The sequence below is a fragment of the Dromiciops gliroides genome, chromosome 4 (assembly GCF_019393635.1).
Source record: "Dromiciops gliroides isolate mDroGli1 chromosome 4, mDroGli1.pri, whole genome shotgun sequence".
Taxonomy (NCBI): Eukaryota; Metazoa; Chordata; class Mammalia; order Microbiotheria; family Microbiotheriidae; genus Dromiciops; species Dromiciops gliroides.
This window is the reverse complement of record NC_057864.1, coordinates 235,341,772-235,363,917: the sequence shown is the minus strand read 5'-3', so window position 1 is coordinate 235,363,917 and position 22,146 is coordinate 235,341,772. Positions and strand designations below refer to the sequence as shown.

General features: G+C 39.3%; 1 protein-coding gene across 8 annotated transcripts in view; it reads right to left on the bottom strand.

The window, feature by feature from the left end:
- The window catches only part of NDEL1 (nudE neurodevelopment protein 1 like 1), a 75,215-nt gene that overhangs the window by 35,990 nt on the left and 17,079 nt on the right, over positions 1-22,146 (bottom strand). The gene's annotated exons all lie outside the window — the stretch shown is intronic.

Genomic DNA, 22,146 nt, shown 5'->3' with positions numbered 1-22,146 from the left:
CTGACTCCAGGGCCGGTGCTCTATCCACTGCGCCACCTAGCTGCCCACAACAAACACATTTTTATAAATTCTAGAACAGTACAACTCATGCTCTGGGGAAAACTGAATGTCAAAAATTCTAGGCAAGTGGAATTCTGTAACTTCTTTAGGTTGTGTCACCTAGTTTTTAATTTTGCTTCCTTCTGCCTAGTGCCATTCAGAGACCACAAGATCAACAACTGTCATAAAACAAGGCACATGAAGTCCTTTCAGCTGTAGTCAACAGGCTGTGGTGATTAATGGACCTCACAACACTATACTATGGCAGAACAAGAATCCCTGAAACTATTGCTTTTTGGGTCAGAAGTAGTAACAAAAGAATACCATCGTAGCTCTTGCTAGAACAGCAATACTGTTAAATACTTGAAGAGCACTTGCCTCTGCAACCATCTGCCACCCAAGGAGCAATTCATGGACAGCTACACACAATTATAGTAAATAACAGTTCATTGCTTCCTTGGGTTTTACTTCTAGCACCCCAGAAACTATTTGCAGTAAAATGTTTGTCTGCACTTCACAATGTGTTCCTCCACATAAGCCTTCTCTTTACTTTAGTAAAGCTAGTTTTGACCAAGCTCTCTCTTGTCTTTTTTTTTTTTTTTTGCACTTGTGCTTTCACTGGTATGGGGAACTCACCATGAAAACATTCCCTCTACCAAGGCGGACCAGCAACATTTCTGTAACATACAGTCTTAAACAGGTGACTGGGTCATTAAGTAACTTGTGCCCAAGGTCACAAACCAGTACGTATCAGAAGATGGACTTGAATCAAGGTATTTTTTACCCAATCTGATAGCTAGACAGAAGGAAACAATTTTAATCATTGACCTGACTGAGCCTAATCTGGGACTCGAACTTTCTGAAATTCCCAATCAAATCAATCAAACCTGGAGGCACAGTCTTAAGGTAAAGACACAAATTAACTTACAACAGGCAACAGTCAGTAATTAAGGTCAATTCAGAAAATTAAGAGTCTCAAATTTAGCTGCAGCTTAGTTACAAGGCATATTGAAGAGGTCTAAGTGGGGTTACCAATTAAAAATTACAATTATAAAATATCCTCAATTTAACTTTGTCTTGTTATCTTTTCTAGCAACTGAACAACTAAATTTATGGTAAACATCAATAATAAGAGGAAGAACTGATAGGCTCTGGTTCACTACCTGGATATAAGGGATGAAAGCAGAAGGAGTAGAGTATTCAAACTTGAAGGACAAAAGAATAGCAGCACCACCAATACAATCATAGGGAAGTTGGAAGGGGAGACTATCTGGAAGGGAAAATAAGTTCTGGTGTGTCCTTTGAGGGGATACCACAACATATCAAATACAACTGTCTAAGAGGCAGTTGGCAATATGGACCTGAGGCTTAGGTAAGAGGTAAGAACTGGAGAAACCTACTTAAAAGGTTTTCATAAAAATGAAGTCCTTAAAAAACCATGAGAATGGAAAAGATCTCTGATTTATCAACAAGTAGTTAGTTATTAAATATCTATTTCATGGCCGGCACTGTAATAAACATAAAGGCAAAAAACAGACAGACTTTGCCCTGCTTATTGTCTATCAGGGGAGAAAATGTGTGCATTAGATATATGCAAAATAGATACAAGATAATGAAAGGAAAGGGGTGAATCAGCTTAGGGGTATGAGGAAAGGCTTTCATGTAGAAGGTGTCAGTTGAGGTTAATTTTGAAAGAAACCAAGTATATTTTAAGAGGCTAACATGAGAAGGTAGTGCTGTCTGGCATGGGAGACAGCCAGTGCAAAAGCACAGAGATGGGAAATTGAGTACCATGTGTGAAGAACAATTTTTTAAAAGATCAGAATGACCTGACTACAAAATATATGAAATGGAATAATATGGAAAAATATAGTTGAGACAAATCCAACCTATTTAAACTGGCTGTTGATGCACCAAAATAGGAAATGGATAAAAGAATAGACACTAACACTGACATTTATTTTCTGAGGAAATTTAACCTTTCAATCAATAGGCATTTACTATGTGCCATGTATTATGCTAGGCAATGGTAATACAAATACAATGAATGAAACAATGCCTACTCAATAGGAACTTAACCTATATGAATTAATGGCCATAATGAGACCACCTAAAAACCACCTCAGCCAATAAATTATTTATTTATAAAGCAAAGGGATATGGAAGCCAAATGTAATAATGATTTGGAATAGGAATGTCAAAAATAAGACTGGAAATACTCCTAGGGTGATGTAACCTGAATAAAATATAATTGAGAAAGATTTAACAAAATAAATAAAATACAATAGAACATAGATAATGTTGATATGTGATTTTCTAAGTCAACATGTGGCTATGATATTCATGTACTGTTTAGTAGCACCCCCCCCCATTTCTATTTGAGTTTGACACCAATAGTTTAGAACATAGAACTATCTGTAAAATCTTACATGCTATTTCCCTGAAGCAAACTAACTGAAGGTTGGGGCTATTCCATTTTAGTTTTGGTTTCCCCAACACTTAGCATAGCACCAAGTACATAGAAGGAACTTAATAAATGCTTGCTGACTAACTGATTGGAAGACTATGAGGAGTAATTACATCATAAAATAAGATGCAATGGAGGAAAAATTAAGTTAAAAGAAAGTCCTGAGGGGCAGCTAGGTGGTACAGTGGATAGAGCACCAGCCTTGGAGTTAGGAGGACCTGAGTTCAGATCCGGCCTCAGACACGAAAACATTTACTAGCTGTGTGACCCTGGGCAAGTCACTTAACCCCAATTGCCTCACCAAACCCCCCCCCAAAAAAAACATCCTGAATATGCTTCTTAACCAAGCAGAAATAGTAAAGAAAACAAAGATGGAAAGAATCGTTAGACTAGATCAAGTATATGCAAAGAAGTTACATCTTTATGAGTATAAAAAAAAGAAACAGAGAATATTAATAATTACTGACCCTTATACATACTTCCCAGTTCTATTAAAATGTTATAAAAAATCTACATACACAATGAGAGTATCCTTAGGAAAAAAAAAATGATTCCCAATATGCCTTCTCTTCCCCCTTCCTTCCTTTTAGCCTCCCCCCCCCCAAAAAAAGACTTCTGGCTAAGACAGCTGCCTGATCAGAATGCTGGAAGCCCAGCTCCCACATATCTAATCTAACAAAAATCTAAATATTGTATCAGACCAAATAACGAACAAGAAATAAAATTAGTAACTACAATGAGTGACTTAATCCATCCCAGCACCATACAGAAATCCAAAAGCCCATGGGCAATAGAAAAGGTGCCCACTAGAAAAACCAGTACCAATGCAAGCAACCAAGAAGTCTTTTAGCCTAACTAGAGGTATGCCAGAGATGCCAATAGTCTGAAAGGTTCTGTATATTGAGATAGCAAGAGCAGAGAGTTTCTAAAACAAAGTCCTAAGGTAGATAAACCCACAGCATGAACCAAGCCACCTAGAGCCTTAACAACCAGTACAGGTGAAGCAGCACTCAGTTGGGAACACCTCAGGCCTAGGGGTTCTGAGTTCCATAGTAATCTATCCTAATATGCCACAGAAAGCTCTGAAAATCCAATGTTTTAAATCTCAAAGATCCAGGAGGACCTAAAGCCTACTAGCATTCTTATCACAGACACTTCTGAGGGGTAAAGGTCAGCAGGTAAGTCCAGAATAAGCAAGCAAACTGACTAATCTATCCAAAAACACACCAGTGGATAAACCAGCCCTTGGCACAAAGGCTTTCTTCAGGAACCAAGGCTGGAAATATATGTAAAAAAAAGAGATACCAACCACTAGAATTAGAATTATTACAAAGCCAAAGACAACAAAAAATTCAACCTAATCCACAAGAAGTATCAAGCAAAAATTCAAAGGAAAACATGGATTCTCCACAAGGACTATATGAATACCCAATAATAAATTTTTTTAATGAAATAAAAGACCTGGAAGAAAGAACTAGAAGGAAAAAAAATAGCTTAAAGTGTTCAAATGTACCAAAATAGTGAGCTCCCTGAAAATTAGGTAAACCGATGACTATATAAGACAAGAAATGTTGAAAAGTGTAACGATTGGAATGATGCCACCTGCTGGAGACTAACTGTAGAAAAGCTCCGCCGTGAAGTGAAGGTCTTTGAGGGCAAGACCAGGAGTCTTTTTTTTTGGCGTAAGGAAGTGACGTCTGCTGGTGGGAGGAAGAAGGGGAGAGCCTGGCGCTCTGACTGGGGCTTTTTCCTGAGGACTCCGGTGGAGAAGGGAGCTAGAAATGTGCTCTCCCTTTAATAGATAGATGAATGTAGGCCTTTCTCTCTCTCTTTACCAAATTCTTATTCTCCTTAATAAATGCTTAAAAGCCTAACTCTTGCTAAAGCTTATAATTTATTGGCGACCACTCATTAGATATTTTAGATAGTTTAGCTAGAATTTTAGCTTTAACAAAAGCAAAAGTCTGTAAACAAAGACAGGCCAAAGCAATACACAAAATGATCAACATTCTATACCTTCAGTCTCTCACTTCTTTGAAAAAAGGGGTCTGTTACATAAAAGCTCCTTAAACTATGGATTGGGACCCCATATGGAGTCGTGTAACTGAATGTGGGGGTTGTGAAAAATTTGGCAGTAAATATTTGATTTGTATACCTATTTTATATACTTATATACCCAGGATCACATAAAAATTTCTCCGGCGAAAAGGGGTCATGAGTGGGAAAAGTTTAAGAAGTCCTGTGTTACATCATCTGTTCTACAGGAGTAAGACTACTCACTACAATTAATCTAAGTTCAAATGAACAGACAGGCTTGTATGAATAATGTTTTAGAGCAAGCTACAATTACACTCATGTGACTGAATGAAAGGTATGAAAAATACAAGATTCCATTATGCCTATTTTTTTTAACTATGATAAAACATTTGATTTCTGTGGTAAAAAACAGAACTTGAAAAGCTCTCCAAGAAGGTGTTTCCAATTCATATGTCAAAATCATAAAGATTTTTGGAAAGATATAATGATAGAGAAAATTTCATTCAATGATGGTATGATTATTAATTTCAAGCAAGGCATAAAACAGTGAGACATATGGTAACCATATGCCTCCATCATGGAGGAAGTCCAGTGTAGAGTCCAAATGGAAGAAGGGATTCCCTATAACCTACAAATGGTGAAGTCCTCCAGATAATTCTGTTTGCAGAATAACAATATGTTGATGGCATTGAGCCCAGGAACACTGTAGACTCCTAAATCAGATCCATAATCACTCACAAATTCAGCCTCACTAGTCACGCAAGAAAAAAAATTGGATGAAGAATGTCTATTTTCCAGACTATGATATGCAACTAGATGGACACCCCAGAGAACTGGCCCACAAGTTATTTTAGTTATATCTAATACTTGGTTGATGGATAAGGATTCAGAATACCAACAGTTAAGTTAGCATTTATGGATGATCAAAAAACTGATACTTAGCACCCTTTGTCCCATTATGGAAATCTTCTATCATCACTCCTTGCTAAGCAAAGAGATATGGCAGCCAAGAGCAACATTACTTTAGAAGATAAATGCACATGGAAAATCTTACATGTTGTTTCCCCTAGTAGTGCAATATAAGTGAGAACAGAGACTAGCACATCAGAATGACTTTGTATTTTCCTTTGTTTCATAGCCAAAGAATTCAATGCCAAGTGGTCAGCCTACAGATGATAAGCATCTTCATACTTAACTAGGCTAATACTCGGAAAGCACAGTCTGTTGCTGGAATACAACACCAAGCCTTTATAATAGAATAAAATCTGCCACAGTTTACATTGTCATAGACACTAAGAAATCAGTGTTACTTCCATATCACAATGTGACACAGGAATAAGACTTGGAGATTGCTAATTCTCAAATTAAAAAAAAAAACAACCCAACATTTAAAGCAGGAAAGTCTAGAAAAATTGGCTTACTGGAAGGCAGGCTATGTGGACATAAGATACTATCACTCCATTAAACTACTCATTTCCTGTGTTCAACTGTAAGTACAGTTCAAATTTCTATCCTTAACATTCCTCTGTATGCTTTACATACCAGCCAAAATGGACTTCACTTTATCTACCTCCCCATACTCCCACCTAGTTTACCTGTGTTTATCTAAGGTAAGTTATCCAAGCTTTTTCTCTATCATAAAAGTATTTTATTATTTTCTAGTTACACGTAGAGATAGTTTTCAACATTTGTTTTTATAAGATTTCTAGTTTCACATTTTTCTCCCTCCCTCCTCCCCAAGACAGCAAGCAATCTGATATAGGTTATATATGTACAATTATATTAAACATATTTCTGCATTAGTCACGCTGTGAAAGAAGAATCAGAGCAAAAGGGAAAAACCTCAAAAAAGAAAAACAAAAAAATAGAAATAGTATGGTTCAATCTGCATCTAGATTCCACAGTTCTTTTTTTCTGGATTTGGAAAGCATTTTCCATGAGTCTTTTGGAACTATCTTGGATTGCTGAGAAGAGTCAAGTCTATCACAGTTGATCAACACACAATGTTGTTGAAGTTATCCAAGCTTTCAAGGCCCAAGTTTTCTCCTCTCCAAAAGAAGGAGCTTGACAAAATAATCTCTAAGATGTCTTCTAGCTCTAAGTTCTTTGATCCTTTGAAATAAGTATCTTAAACTCCAACCTCACCATAAACTTCCATAAAGCAACTCCCACTGCCTGGCAACTGAACTTCAACATGTCAAAAACTAAAGCACTCATACAATTTGGAACTGAAAGGGACCTTCTTTTATAGAAAATTTAGACCAAAATGATGACAATGATGATGGTGGTGGTGGTGGTGGTGGTAGTAGTAATCTCCCATCAAATCAGCTTTTACCCACCTCAAAACTTCCCTGTTTTCATCAACGGTGCCACTAGGCACTCAGGCTCTAAACCTCAGAATAATCTTTGTAGAAGAGAAGGAGTGAAGGGGAAGGAAAAGTCATTCATGACATTCTTTCCATTTTTCCTTTAAGATGTTTCTCATCCATCCTTCTTTCCCTTCTCTTACTAAACACTTAATCCAGACCATTAATTCATACACTGCAATAGCACCAATTTTCCTCACTTTAGACTCTGCTTTCACTAATGCAGCCTATACAATGCCATAAGATTAATTTAACAGTAATTCCAGTATATAACTTCCCATCTTAAAAAAAAAAATCAGTGGTTCTCCATTACCATAATCCCTTTCATAATCCCTTCAGATGTTAGTTACCTCTCCCATCAAAAATTACTTTGTATGTATTTTGTATTATCTATGTGAATGTTGTTTCTCCCCAACAGAATATAAACTCCTTAAAGTGAGCGATGACTTATTTTATCTCTGTATCCCTGGCACTTAGCACAGTGCCTTAAACATAATATGTGGGGGGCAGCTAGGTGGCGTAATGGATAGAGCCCTGGAGTCAGGAGTACCTGAGTTCAAATCCGGCCTCAGACACTTGACACTTACTAGCTGTGTGACCCTGGGCAAGTCACTTAACCCCCATTGCCCCGCAAAAAAAAACAAAAAACCATAATATGTGCTTAAATGCATGACATGAATAAAGTTCAAACTCCATATTCGTTCTTGATGCTATCTTTCCTCTTGTTCCTCAAACCTGAAATTCCATTAATACCAATAAAAGAACTGTGCAAAAAGGTGCTCAATAAATACTTGATTAACAAATAAAAGAGAAAGGCTCTTCAAAGCTCAAATATGAATCATAAAGGTTGGACACTATATTAGCCCCAATACAGGCAGTATCTTCTTTTTAGCTTCTTACATCTCAACTATGCAATCTTGTGCCTTAAACAGATCTCTATTTCATTTCTAACTGCCTTAACCTGCTTACTTCTCAATTTTCAACTGGTCTCAAAAGCCAGAGAAATCTAACTCATTCAGTATTGCCACTTATTGTAAGCATCATGAAAATAAAAAGGGAGAAAAGCAGGCTTTCTTAACCTACGAAACTGGAAGATCGAGGTGTTTGTAGACACTCCAATTTGTATATTAGAATTCCCAAGCATAAAAGGAGGGACTGGAATGGATAGAACTGCAAGCCAGGTATCAAACTATTTGAGAAAATACAAAGATGATAATGAAATATTAATCACAGTTTCTGGCACATGATAAATGCTTGTTATGGGGTAGCTAGGTGGCGCAGTGGATAGAGCACTGGCCCTGGAGTCAGGAGGACCTGAGTTCAAATCCAGCCTCAAACACTTGACACTTATTAGCTGTGTGACCCTGGGCCCCCTCCCCCAAAATCTTAACATATACCTATCTGATTTTTTTGGTATATGAAAATGTGTCGATTACATTCTGCTTTTTTAATATATTTCTAAAAATGTATCGAAATAGTTATGAAACTGCCTTGATTTTCTATGTCCCCTTCTATGTTTTTTATCATTTCTCCTTTCTTTTCTACATTACTCAATGTCCCCCAAAAAGCATCAGTTATTATAGGAGGGGGAAAACCCTATATTAACCTATGTCTATAAATGTATTGTCTCATTTTAAACTTCTGGCTCAACACCTCTCTTCCAAGAGGTGGGGAGCATGCTTCAACTAGGTCTTCTGAAGTCACGACTGGTCATTACATCGATCAAAGATTTTTAGTCTTTCAAAGATATTTTCCTTCATATTATTATAGTCATCATGTAATTTATTCTTCTAGTACTGCTCATTTCACTCTATACCAGTTCATACAAGTTGTCTTTGGTTTCTCTGAATGTGTCATGTTCAGCATTTCTTACTATGCTATATTATTTATTTTATTCACAATAAGTTTAGCCATTTCTCCGACATCAGTTGCTACAACAAAAAGTACTACTATACAGAGTTTTGGAGGGTATTTAAGACAGATACACTAAAGCACTGTTGGTGAAGCTGTGAATTTCAGAAGTTACTAAAGTGTGCATGCCTTTTGACTCATTGATACCATTACTAGGAATATACCTCAAAGAGGTAAAAAACAGAGGGAAAGGATCCCTATGTACAAATCATTTTTCCAGTTAACGAGTTCCCTTCTGGTTTTAACTACTGATTTTTCTTGTGCAGAAGTTTTTCAATTTTATGCAACCCAACTTGTCCATTTTATATCTTATGATTATCTCTATCCATTGTTTGGTCAAAACTCCTCCCTTTCCCCCATCCTTCCCTGCTCCTCTAGTTTATATATGATTTTTATGTAGACAACATATCTATCCATTTGGAGCTTAATAAGGTATAAAACATGAGATGTTTGCCTAAATCTAACTTCTGAGAGCATATTTTCCTGCTTTTCCAGTGGTTTTTGTCTAATAGGGAGTCTTTAGCTGAATGGTTGGAGTCCTTAGGGTTATGGAACACTATGCTGATATATTTAGTTGTGTCTAAGTCCTGTTTATGTAATTTGTTTTGGTGATTTTTAAGCAGTACTAAATAATTTTTGTGATTACTGCTATAATCATCCTACTAGCCCACACTCCAAACCCCCATTCCCTCTTTAGATTGATAAGGTGGGGGCAGGGAATGGCATCCCTCGGGGTAACACAGTTTGGGGAACAGAATCCCCTAGGGTAATGTAGTTTAGAGACAGCTCAGTTAAGGAGAATCCCTGAGCATGCACTCTCCTTACCTGGAGATGCCCACTAGTAACCTCTGCTACTTAACACGTAATTAACATCTAATGTATGTTGCATTGGGCAAAAGGGATGCATTCTGGGATGGAGCATGCTCAGAGAGAATGTGCTTTGGCCCCACCCATAGGGGAGGGGATAGAAAGGAGGGGGGACCTGAATAGGAAGGGGGCAGGACCAAGGGACTATAAAAATCGGGACCCTTATCCTCATGGGATCCTTCCTCACCCTTGCCCTAGCCATTCTACCACCCAGGCCATACTTCACTCGTTATGGAGATTGACCAAGTTGTCAATTCTTTAGACAAGACCTCAGACCACAACAGCATTTCTGGTGTCCCATACGGGGATGGTCCTCAACTCGGACTCTCTCCATCCTAAGGTAAGTAGTTACCCTCCTTCTCTCTCTCACCTTCCCATGGTGGTCGGTCAAGGCTGAGGGACAGGGTGGCCTTCACAGCCAGATGAACTCCATCAGATGGGAGATGCCCCACCAGAGCCTCAAGTTCCAGGTCTCAGTGGGACACTGCTGCTATGCCTGAGGGCTTCAGTGCCCTTTATTTCCTTTTGCTTTTACTTCCCTTCCCTTCCCACTATGGGACAAGCTCCGTCCATTCCATGAGACTGCGATTGTGAGGCTGCTTCTTAGCCAAGTGAGGCAAATTTAAGTCACGTGAGCTGAAAAAGAAACTTTTTTTATTGTAACATCACGTGGCCCCAGTAGACTTGTTGGAATCTGGAGAAGTATGGCCTGTTCTACAATTAGACCTGTTTTGCTAAAGAGAGGGCAAATGGATGGAGATCCCCTATGTTCTGGCCTTCATGCCCCTGGCACAAAACCCTAGGCTTAAAGAGCAATGCAGGATTTACTGTGCCAGGGTCCAAATCCTTGCCTCCAGTGCCCAATTTGCTGGACAACCCCCCCCCTTTTTATGGTGGGACAATGAGGGTTGTTACTTTCCCAGGGTCACACAGTGTCAAGTGTCTGAGACTGGATTTGAACTCAGATCCTCCTGAATCCAGGGCCAGTGCTTTATCCACTGTGCCACCTAACTGCCCCCTGGACAATCCCTTTTTAAAACCCCCTATTCTCACTCCTACTCCTGCTTCTTCCTCACCCACCCCCTTCACAGGCCTGGATTTCCCACCATCTTATCCTCAGGGTCCCCCTCAACCTGCCCCTTAGCCCTCCAGCTCCTCTCTACCCTTCTCTTTCAACTCTGACCCCACCCCCCACCCCACTCCAGACCCTAATCTGAGTCCCCTGACCCTGGGCCCAGTCCCAGGCACACTGTTGGTTCATCCTATGCTGCCCCAGAGAAAGGCCCCCAGGTTATCTGTCCTCTCAGGGAAGTGGCCACAGGAGAGGGGATGGTGTAAGTCCATACCACCTTCTCTATGTCAGACTGCTTGCAGATCAAAGAAAAATTGGGGAGGTACTCTGAAAACCCCACCAAATTCATTGAGGGGTTTAAGTCAGCGGCACTCCAATTTGACTTATCCTGGGCAAACCTACACATGATTATTTCCTCTTGCTGCACTACTGATGAACAGTGGAGGATTTGGGATAGTCCAAATATATGGGGATGACATGACAGAGACAGATGTGAGAGACAGGTATCCCCCTGGAGCCATCACGGTCCCCCTGACCGGCCCCAGCTGGAACTACCAGGGAAAGGGCTAAGGACAGAGATAGTAGGGACCATATGATTAGGTGCCTCATAGAAGGCATGAAACAGGGTATAAGAAAACAAGTTAACTATGAGAAACTGAAGGAAGTTACACAAGGAAGGAATGAAAATCCTGCCTTGTTTCATAGCAGGTTTGTTTGAGGCCATGCAAAAATATACTAACCTAAATCCTGAGGACCCAGAGGGGATAACCATACTTCATATGCACTCATTGGTCAGTCAGCCCCTGCTATCTATAGAAAATTACAGAAACTGGACACAGGACCCCCAACCTCTCCATCATAACTACTTGATGCAACTTTTAGAGGGACCTGGCCTGAGCTGAGGAGAAGAACCATAAGGCTCGGGTCCATAAACAGAAAACAGGTCCAAAGAATTGCTGCTGCCATCTCCAGCAACCAGAAAGGGAATTCCCAGGACACCAGCTCCTGTTTCAAATGTGGTAAGAAGAGTCACTGGTCTAGGGACTGCCTGCAGAGATGGAAGCCACCCTGCCCCAAATGTGGATGGGAGGGCCATTGGAAACAAGACTGCCCCTGCGGCTGTCCAGCTCCCAGCACTCCAGTCCCTTCAGAACTCAGACTGAAGGGGCTGAGGAATGGCCACAGTCCCACCCTTTCCATCACCATGGCCCAACCCAGGGTTGTACTGGACATGGCAAGTAAGGGCATCACCTTTCTTTTTGATACAAGAGCCACTTACTCTGTCCCATCTCAGTTTTCAAGCCCCACAAAGCCCTTCCCACATTGTGTGGTTGGGATCAAGGGCCTGACACTGACTTCCCTGTCAGTTTGAGGGCCATCTGTTCCAGAACAGCTTTTTGGTCCTTCCCTCTTGTCCTGTCACCTTGATGGGAAAGGACATCATGATAAAGATGAGAACTCACTTTGTATTAATTGGGGATCTCCTAACTGTGGGTGTCCTGATTCTCCAAGGGAGTAGGCCCCCTCATATTCCTACCCATGTTTGGGATGCAGTAAATCCCCAGGTCTGAGGCATCCCAGGAAGAGCCACCCACGCAGACCTATCTGCGTCAGAGACCCTAACAACTACCCCCAAAGAAAGCAATACTACATCTGCCTGGAGCCTTTGATTGACAACACTAGGAATATGTTTAGAGGTAGCAGCAGCTCCAATTTGATAAGATCCAGAGGAGCAGGGGCTAATAAGGGAAAGCTGAGAAGTTTTTTCTTTTTTTTTAAGATTAGAAGAATTCTGATTTCGTTAAAGTTTGGAGTTTACGTTTAAATTAAATCTAGAGAACTGTCTTTGCCCCCCCCCAAATATATTTGATATCAGAGCAATGTGTTTAAAACTATAAAAATAAGTTTTTCTATTGTAAGACTTTTTGATTGGGGCTTTTATAACAGCCTTAAATGAGCATTTTTGAACCTCAGTGATTTGTTTAAAATGCATTAACACCGTAAAAGCTGTTTTTATAAGTAATGTTGGTGAAGGATTTGAGAGAAACACAGCTCTCTTGATCTCTAAATTATTGTGTTAACTCTCCAGATATTAAAATGTGCAGAACAGTGATATGAGAAGTGCAAGTATGAATTTTAGTTTTCAAAAAAACCATTAAGTAGGCAATCAATAATTCTTAGAAAACATCAGCATTTTGTGATAGGCAGATTAATGAAGAGAATTCTCTGGATTGAAATCAACTCTAACTTTGGATTTTTGTTTATTGTTTTTTAAGTTTTTTCTTTTTCTTTTTTTTTTCCAATTTTTTTTTTGAGTTCCAAATTTTTCTCCCACTCTCTTCCCTCCCCCTCTCCCAAAGACAGCAAGCAATCTGATGTTATACATTACAATCATGTTAAACATTTTCCCACATTAGTCATGTTGTAAGAGAAGAATCAGAAAAAGAAAAAATGCAAAAAAGAATAAACAACAACAAACAAAAAGCAACAAAAGTGAAAACAGTATGTTTCAATCTGCATTCAGACTCCATAGTTCTTTTTCTGAATGTGGAGAGCATTTTCCACCATGAGTCTTTTGGCAGTGTCTCACTGTATTGCTGAGAGGAGTTAAGTCTATCGCAGTTGGAAATCAACTCTAACTTTGGAAATATAGGGCTTTAGTAAGATATTAGCTTAGTTGGGGGCAGCTAGATGGCGCAGTGGATAGAGCACCGGCCCTGGAGTTAGGAGTACCTGAGTTCAAATCTGGCCTCAGACACTTAACACTTACTAGCTGTGTGACCCTGGGCAAGTCACTTAACCCCAATTGCCTCACTAAAAAATAAAAAAAAATAAAAAAAGATATTGGCTTAGTAATAGTATGTGCAGTCTGAGATCTGTTTGAAATGTAAAGGGCAGTAGGCAGTTTGAGTAATGGGTTTGTAAGATTAAGAAAGAGAAATAAAGGCTTGAAGGAAAATATGGAAGGTGAAGGATTCAGGACAAATGGGGGACACATCATACCCTGCACACTGCAGGCAGGCAGTAGCCAGTCCATATGCTCTCAGCCCTGCCTATCTGGAAAAGTTTCTCTGGTGCCATTGCACCAGTTTCAGATGGTTTAAGCATGTTGAAAGGGTGTGAGGAAATTTGATTTTAAGTAGAAAGACAGAAAATGAAAATTTTGTAGCTTGATTTGAAAGCCAATACACAAAGTTAGAGGGGGCTAGCATCAGAAATGGAGGATGCCATGTGTTCTAAAGCCCCTCTGGTTCCACATGGCAGTTTTGGTTCTAGGGGGAAGGAGGAATCTATTAAGAACTGGTTCCTAAATATAATAGGATTCATTATAGCTAACATTTGTTATATACTGCCACTTTTAAAACCTTTTGTAGTAGAATAGGAAATTTATTATTATTATTATTATTATTATTATTATTATTATTATTATTATTTGCCATGTGGTTTTACGAAAGTTCAGTGATTTGGTTTGCGTTAACTAGAAATTACAAAAAGATTTTTATTTCTATTGGGAAAAAAATGGGCCATACTATCCTAACACTGCCTTTCAGCTTTAGACTTGTTAGCAGAGTTAGGTCATGTGATTAATCAGGTCCACCCACCTTTTAGTATAAATCTCTAGGAAGACCTTTTTAAATCTAACACTGCATAAATAAATACTGGATCGCTTGTTTGTGGAGACTGCTGGGTGGGTCTCTTGGCCATCCCCAGCCTCCTAATTTGGTGCTGGATTACCCCAGCACCCCTATTTCCCTTTGGCTGAAACGGCAATACCCCTCTTCAATCCTTCCTCATGTAGGCTGTCTTGGGACCATCAAGCAGCTTACCTTTCTCCCTTTGAATACCTCCTCTTGGGGCACCCTTGTCATTCCAGTTTCTGCTACTGAATCCCCTTTGATGAATCCCTTGTATTCAAGGGCTATACCCAAGTGTCCCTGACTGGAACAAGGGAGAGCATAACCATCTCCTTTGAGGATATGACATGGAGAGGGGCAGTTCCTCCTAGGCTCCCAATACCTCAATATTTCCTTTAGCCCAGTCCCCTTAGAGGGGCCCTTGTACAATAGCAAAACATACCATGACAACTTGCCATAAATTGTTTTGCTACTATGTTAATGAATCTACCAGGCTTTTACGTCAGCAAAGTACCCCATGAAAAATGCAATTTAACTGTCTGGCTCCACCAAACCCAACCTGTACCAGTGGAAGGGGTGAGGATTCAATCATCCATGTTTCCCATACCACTTCCCAGATATTGGGCACTAATACTACCCAGACCCCTAATAGTGGAGGTTGGAGGTTCTACACAGGACGTCCCCTAGGTGAAAAAGCAAATTCCATCAGATTAATCTACTGCCTCTACCCAGGACTGTCTAAAACTGGCTCAAGCTGACTGGTTCAACCCAAATGGCCTAGGAATCACTACAGGGGGCTACCTTGGGGATCAGAGCACTTCCAGTAATCCTACCCCCAACCCCTCCTAGGCCCCTTCAGCTCTCCCAGGGTTGAATTCTGATCGACATCACAAAAGTTAAACTTGCGCCTAAAGAATGAAGGTCAGGCCTGGGCTGGAGGTCAGTGTCTTCTTTATTCTATACTTCCCAAGTAGCTCCAGGATCTTTTCTCTGTGTGGGTCCCACCTCCACCATCACCTCCCTCTTCTGTGGATTGGAAGGTACACTCTGGTCTTTGCTGCCCCACCTATGTGTACTCTTCCTGGGTCCTACCCAGTCCCTCTTCCTGTAAGAGAACCCACAGTCCTAGGCTCCCCACAGGCACTGGGCCCTCCATTTTGTCCCTTTTCTCATTACAGGTGGAATATCAGCCGGGATGGGACTGGGACCAGTAGCCTAATGGCCACCACTGAAGCCTATGCCTCCTTCTGTCATGATGACCATCTTCTCCTAGGCCTCAAACTGACTCCCTTGTATCCATTGTTCTCTAGAACCTATGGACCCTCGATTCCCTCTTAGTGGTGCAAGGTGGTATGTGTGCCTTCCTGGGTGAGGAGTGCAGTTTTAACATCAACAGCTCTCATAAGGTCCAGGATATCCTTGATGAGAGTTGTCAACACTCTACTATTAGACTCTATGAGCAAGGCTGTTCAACCCCCTCAGGACTGGGACCCGTTGGTGCTCTTGGCTCTTCACCTTACTGACTCCTTGATTGTTCCCATCCTATGTGTTGCTGGCCTCCTCCTATTCGGACCCCTACTTCTAAACTGTCTCTCTCACTTCATGTCTGAGAGACTCCAAAAATTCCACCTCCAGATGATTTCTCAACCAGGGGCCACCTGACAGAACTCCCTCCAAAACCCCTTTTCACTGGGAATATTAAGAGGAAAGTGATATGGTTGGGTTGGGGGGGAGGGGGAAGAGCATCCCTTACGGTAACATAGTTTGGGGAAGAGCATCCCCTAAGATAACATATAATAAAGTCCTCCAATCCCCAGAGGTGTCCAGGTTAAGGGAAATCCCCAGCCCTGAGCATGTGCTCTACTTACCTGGAGCTGTCAGCTAGTAACCTCTGCTACTTGCTCTACCCAGAGGGGAAGGGATAGGAAGGAGGCAGGACCTGAGTAGGATGGAGGCAGGACCAGAGGAACTATAAAAATCAAGACCCTTATCAGGCTGGGGCCCTTCTATCTCCCTGCCCTGGCCATTCCACCTGCCCGGTGTTTTAATATACAACTCCCCTAATAAAACTTACTCACTCGTTATGGAGACTGAGTTGTCAATTCTCTGGAGACCTCAGACAATGACAAGACTACATATTGCAAAATGATATTAAGATAACACTTTAGTCTTGGTCCCCGGTCTAATCTGAATGAGGAAACTTATTTATCAGGCTTCCATGGAATATCAGTTTTGGAACAATGAATACCAATGAACCCTTTCTATATCATTTTTTAAAAATAATTTCAATTTTACTCAGTTCATAAGCTCCCAGCTGGCTAGCTAGACATTTTATTAAGCAGCCTTCTCTTCAGCAACATAGTCCTTCTTAAGTAGGTCCCATGAACACTTTATTCTCTTATGATCTAGAAGCAGTCATGGTCAAATTTGCAGGTGGTATTGATAAATTTCAAGTCAATCTTTACAGTATGTTTCAGCTGTATTGGCACTTTCACAGGGTGAGAAAATATTTTTTGTTCCCTAAAATGCAGCCTTTTAGCATGATAAAATCACCAGTCATTCTGTTATAATGACAAACCCTCTTATCAGACAGATCATAATCTGGGGCTATGTTGTTTTCAATTGCCCTTAATATGGTATCACTAGCCAATCTTCTGGTTCTTTTTAATGATCTTCAGTGTGGTAGTGATAGCCATTCTGACCAGTCGGGGCACAGATGGGCAGGATGCCAACCTCCATTAAAAGCCACTTTGCACAGGTCTCAGGGAGCATTACAGAACTTTTGAGTGTTCCAGTGGCTTAGATATCCCTTTGCAACCCTTGTCCTTTGTTATCCTAATGACAACAATCAATGCCTCCTTAGCACAAATAGTAGAAACAGGGACCTGCTGCTCTAGCATTGGGCCCAGTCCAGTTTTTCATAAACACCAGCACATGGATCTCCAGAGGTGAGGTTTCTTCTGTCTTGAGGGAACAAATGCAAGTAGGTATAGGCAATGACCAGATAACCTGACATTGTTCTTTCATACTGCTCAAGTCTTTGACCCACTGTTTTCTTGTATTCATGGCTGCTATTTCTTTGCAATTCTTGATGAAGGCCCTCTTCAATTTCTACCAGTTCTTATAGAATCATCTCTCACATGATGTGCTCAACAAATGTGGTATGACTATATGGAGGCCACAGGAATTTGTTCATAGCCCATAATGCCTACAATGACCATGGGAGGAGGTATATAGATTTCTAATGGTGTCCATTTCAATAAGTTCCTTCCTGTTCACCTAGGAGCCAGTCCTGTTCAATTTCTGAACAATGTGGGTCATGTAGCACATGACCTTGTAGCACACACCCACCTCCAAAGGCTGTGAGGTGGATGGGCTTAGTAGGGTTATCTTTTCACCTTCCTCTTGTGTCTGCTGTTTTACTTCTGAGGCAGGAAACAGAACTTCTTGTGAGGCATGTCATCTTTACAAATGGTAGTAAGTTTTTATTTTATCACATCACTCTTTTTTTTTTTTTTTTTTTGGTGAGGCAATTGGGGTTAATTGACTTGCCCAGGGTCACATAGCTAGTAAGTGTTAAGTGTCTGAGGCCGGATTTAAACTCAGTTCCTTCTGAATCCAGGGCTGGTGCTCTATCCACTGTGCCACCTAGCTGCCCCTAAAAGCCTAGCCATTTTTAAAGGAAGAGGACAAATCATTCCAGGAAGGACTCCTGGTATTATTCAACTCAGAGAAAGAAGCCTTTGATTAACTGAATTAATAAAAGTATTCCTGAATTTACCTTTGACCAGACTGAAAGAAGACTCTTTTTAGAGGGAATGAATGGTTTAAAAAAAATTGCATAGTTTGAAGATGATGATTCTCCAGGGTACACCAAAAGTTGTTTTATTTTTTCTAAATCAAAACTTTTCCTAATCTTCATACTCCAGTTTAATTTTGTTTATAGAATTTAGTATTTGGTTTTGAAAACTGCAGGTTTTACAAAGAAAAAGGCCTAGGTTAGAGAGACTTTCCAAAAGATACTTAATCTCGCTTCATTTCTAAATATCTCTATGTCTCTTTGCTGAGATACTAAGACTTAAATAATTTAATTAACAAATTTGTCTCTAACAGGATTATGCCAAAATGCAGAGTACTAAGGTTTTTTTTTCACAGTGAATTTTTAAAAATATAGTTTGAGAGGAGGCAGCTAGGTGATGTAGTGGATAAAGCACTGGCTCTGGATTCAGGAGGACCTGAGTTCAAAGCCCGCCTCAGACACTTGACACTTACTAGCTGTGTGACCCTGGGCAAGTCACTTAACCCTCATTGCCCTGCAAAAAACAAACAAGCAAACAAAAAACAAAACAAAAACAAAACAAACAAACAAAAAAAAAAAAAAAATATATATATATATATAGTTTGAGATCTGGTATTGCCAGGCCCCCTTCATTCATACTTTTTCTTGTTGTTTCCCTTGAGATTCTTGACTGTTTGTTCCTCCATATGAATTCAATTTTTTCAAGTTCTATAAAGTAACCCTTAGGTAGTATGATTGGCATGACACTAAATTCATAAATTAATTTAGATAGTCATATTAACATATTCCAACCAGGAGCAATTAATATTTAAGTTTTATTCAGTAAAGAACATTTAGTATTGAATTCACAGAAATCCTGAGTGTGATTTGATAAATTCCCAGATATTTTTTCATTTTGAGATGATTTTAAATTTCTCTCTATGATCTTAAAATGAGTTATTAATAATATGAAGAAAAACATTTTTATGAATTTTATATACTGCTTCTTTACTAAAATTATTTTAATCAATTTTTAGTCAAATCTCTAGGGTTCTCTAAGTAAACTAGATTGTAAAAAATAATATTTTTATTTTTACTCCTATAATGTCTATCTTGTCTTGTTACAAAAGCCACCATTTTAGGATAACATCAGGTAAGTGATAAAAATTAACAGTCCTAGCATTTCTTTATTACACATATTCCTAGTTTTTAGTTCTAGTTTTTATATGTAAGGGGCTAAAATTCTAGCTAGTCTGTCTAAAATATCTAATGAGTGGTCACCAATAAATTATAAGCTTTAGCAAGAGTTAGACTTTTAAGCATTTATTAAGGAGATTAAGAATTTGGTGAAGCGAGAAAGGCCTAGATTCATCTATCTATCAAAGGGAGAGCGCATCTTTTGTTCCGCTCTCCACCATAATCCTCATGAAAGAGAGCAAGAGAGCCAGCCTCGCCCCTTCTTCCTCCCACAAGCAAACTTCAGTGACACCAAAGAAAAGACACATCTTGCCCTGAGGTGCCTTCTCCTCATGGCGGAGCTTTCCTACAGTAAGTCTCCAGCAGGTGGCATCATTCCAATTGTTACAATATAAATGCTGTTTACCATATTAAGGAAAATTCCATTTATTCCTATACTCTTTAGGTTTTTAAATATACATAAATGGGTGGCATATTTTGTCAAAAGCTTTTTAGCATCTATTGATATAATCATGTGATTTATATAGTTTTTTTAATTAGCAAAGTATCATGTTTAGAGTTTCCTTAAGGCTGAACCAACCCTACATTCTTGATATAAAATCTACCCTAGCTATACTGTATAATTTTCAATATGTTGATAGATCAGCTTTGCTAATATTTTATTCAACTTTTTTCACAAATATTCATTACTCATTGCTCTATAATTTTCTTTTTTTGCTTAGTTTTCCCATGTTTGGGTATAAGGAGACAAATAGGAGGGTATCATCTTTTGCTCTCTTTGCAAACAAGTTAGTACAATATTGGAATTGTTGCTCACATATGATTTGATTATTATAAATCCACATGGGTCTTAACACAATATTTTTTATATCAAGTTTCTTAGATTCTCTATTTCTTTGCTTGTTAATGTAGGTATTTAACATTTTTATAGCTACTTAACCATTTCAGCTTTCAGTTTTGTTGGGAAACAATTACATAAAAAGTTTAATAATTTCCTCTTATTTGCTATAAATTCTTTTTTTTTTAAATTTAGTCTTTCTCTGTTTTAAAAAAATCAAATAAACTAACAGTTAATAAACTATAAAAATTACCTAGGAAGGAACTTATTTATTTGAAAAGAACTACTGAGGGGACAGCTAGGTGGCACAGTGGATAAAGCACCAGCCCTGGATTCAGGAGGGCCTGAGTTCAAACCTCAGACACCTGATACTTACCAGCTGTGTGATCCTGGGCAAGTCACTTAACCCTCATTCCCCCACACACACCAAAAAAAAAAAAAAAAAAAGAAAGAAAAGAACTACTGAGAAAAGGTAAGCAGTCAGACAGAAATTAAGCTTATACCAACACCTTCCACCATGATCCACAATAAACTCACCTAAATATTCGTACCATTAAAAATTAATCATGGGGCAGCTAGGTGGCACAGTGGATAGAGCACCAGCCCTGGAGTCAGGAGGACCTGAGTTCAAATACAGCCTCAGACACTTAACACTTACTAATTGTGTGACCCTGGGCAAGTCACTTAACCCCAATTGCCTCACAAAAAAAAGAAAAATTAATCATACTATTAAAAATCAGAAGATCATAAACATTTCATAGGTATGGTTAGTGGGTAAACACTTAACAAAACAAGGGATAGGGGCAATTACAAAAGATAAAATAAATAATTTTGGTTACATTAAATAAAAAGCTTTTGTATAAACAAAATTAATGCATTCAGCACAAAAACAGAAGTGGTCAACCATAGGGAAAAACCTTTTGTATCACTTGGATAAGAGTCCAATATCCAAGACTTCTAAATAACCGTTGTTGTTGCTTGTTTGTCCTTCATTCTGGAAGAGAACCATTACATTTGGAGGTGATTATCATGACTTTCAGTAAATTGGATTTAAGTGAAGCAAGGCTGTGCAAAGTCATCAGCCTCACTCTGTCCTCCAGAGCCATATGCGTCCAGTGGCAACTGGACATCAGGACAAATGGAGATAGCCCCAAATGTTTGAGGCAATCAAGTTAAGTGACACAGTAGTGTCAAGTGTCGAGGCCGAATTTGAACTTGGGTCCTCTAACTCCAGGGACATGCTCTATCCACTGTGCCACCTAGCTGCCCTAATAGACGACTAAGAGAAATATGTAAAACCAAAAGCCATTCTCCAATAGACAAGTGGCCCAAGGATATAAACAGTTCTCAAAAGAACTGCAAACTTTAAACGGAATGCTCCAAAACACTAATAAGAGAAATACATAGCAAAACAATTCTGAAACTGACAAACTACTGGCAAAAAAAACCCCAAAATGATGGGTACAGTCAACTTTGGAGGAGCTATCAAAAGACAAGTACATTAATGCATGGCTAGTGAAGTTGTAGATTGGTATAAACATTCTGGAAAGCAGTTTGGAATTAAGCAACAAAAATGGCATATGCATACCCTTTGTTCCAGAGATTCCACTACTAGGCATATTCCCCAAGGAGGAAAATAACAAAAAGAAAAGCTCCTTTTACACCAAAATATTTATAGCAGCTGTTTTTGTGGTAGCAAAGAACTAGAAATAAAGTAGATGCTACTGACTGGGGTATGGATAAATAAACTGTGGTATGGAATGGAATATTACTGTGCCATAAGAAAGGGTGAATATGACAAAACTGGAGAAGCAAAGAAACACTTAAATTGATGCAAAGTGAAGTAAGCAGAACCAAGAACACAACATATACAATTTTTGAAAATAATTTCATTTCTTCATCAGCTGTAAATCATCTTTTCATTTTTCTTTTTCTTTTT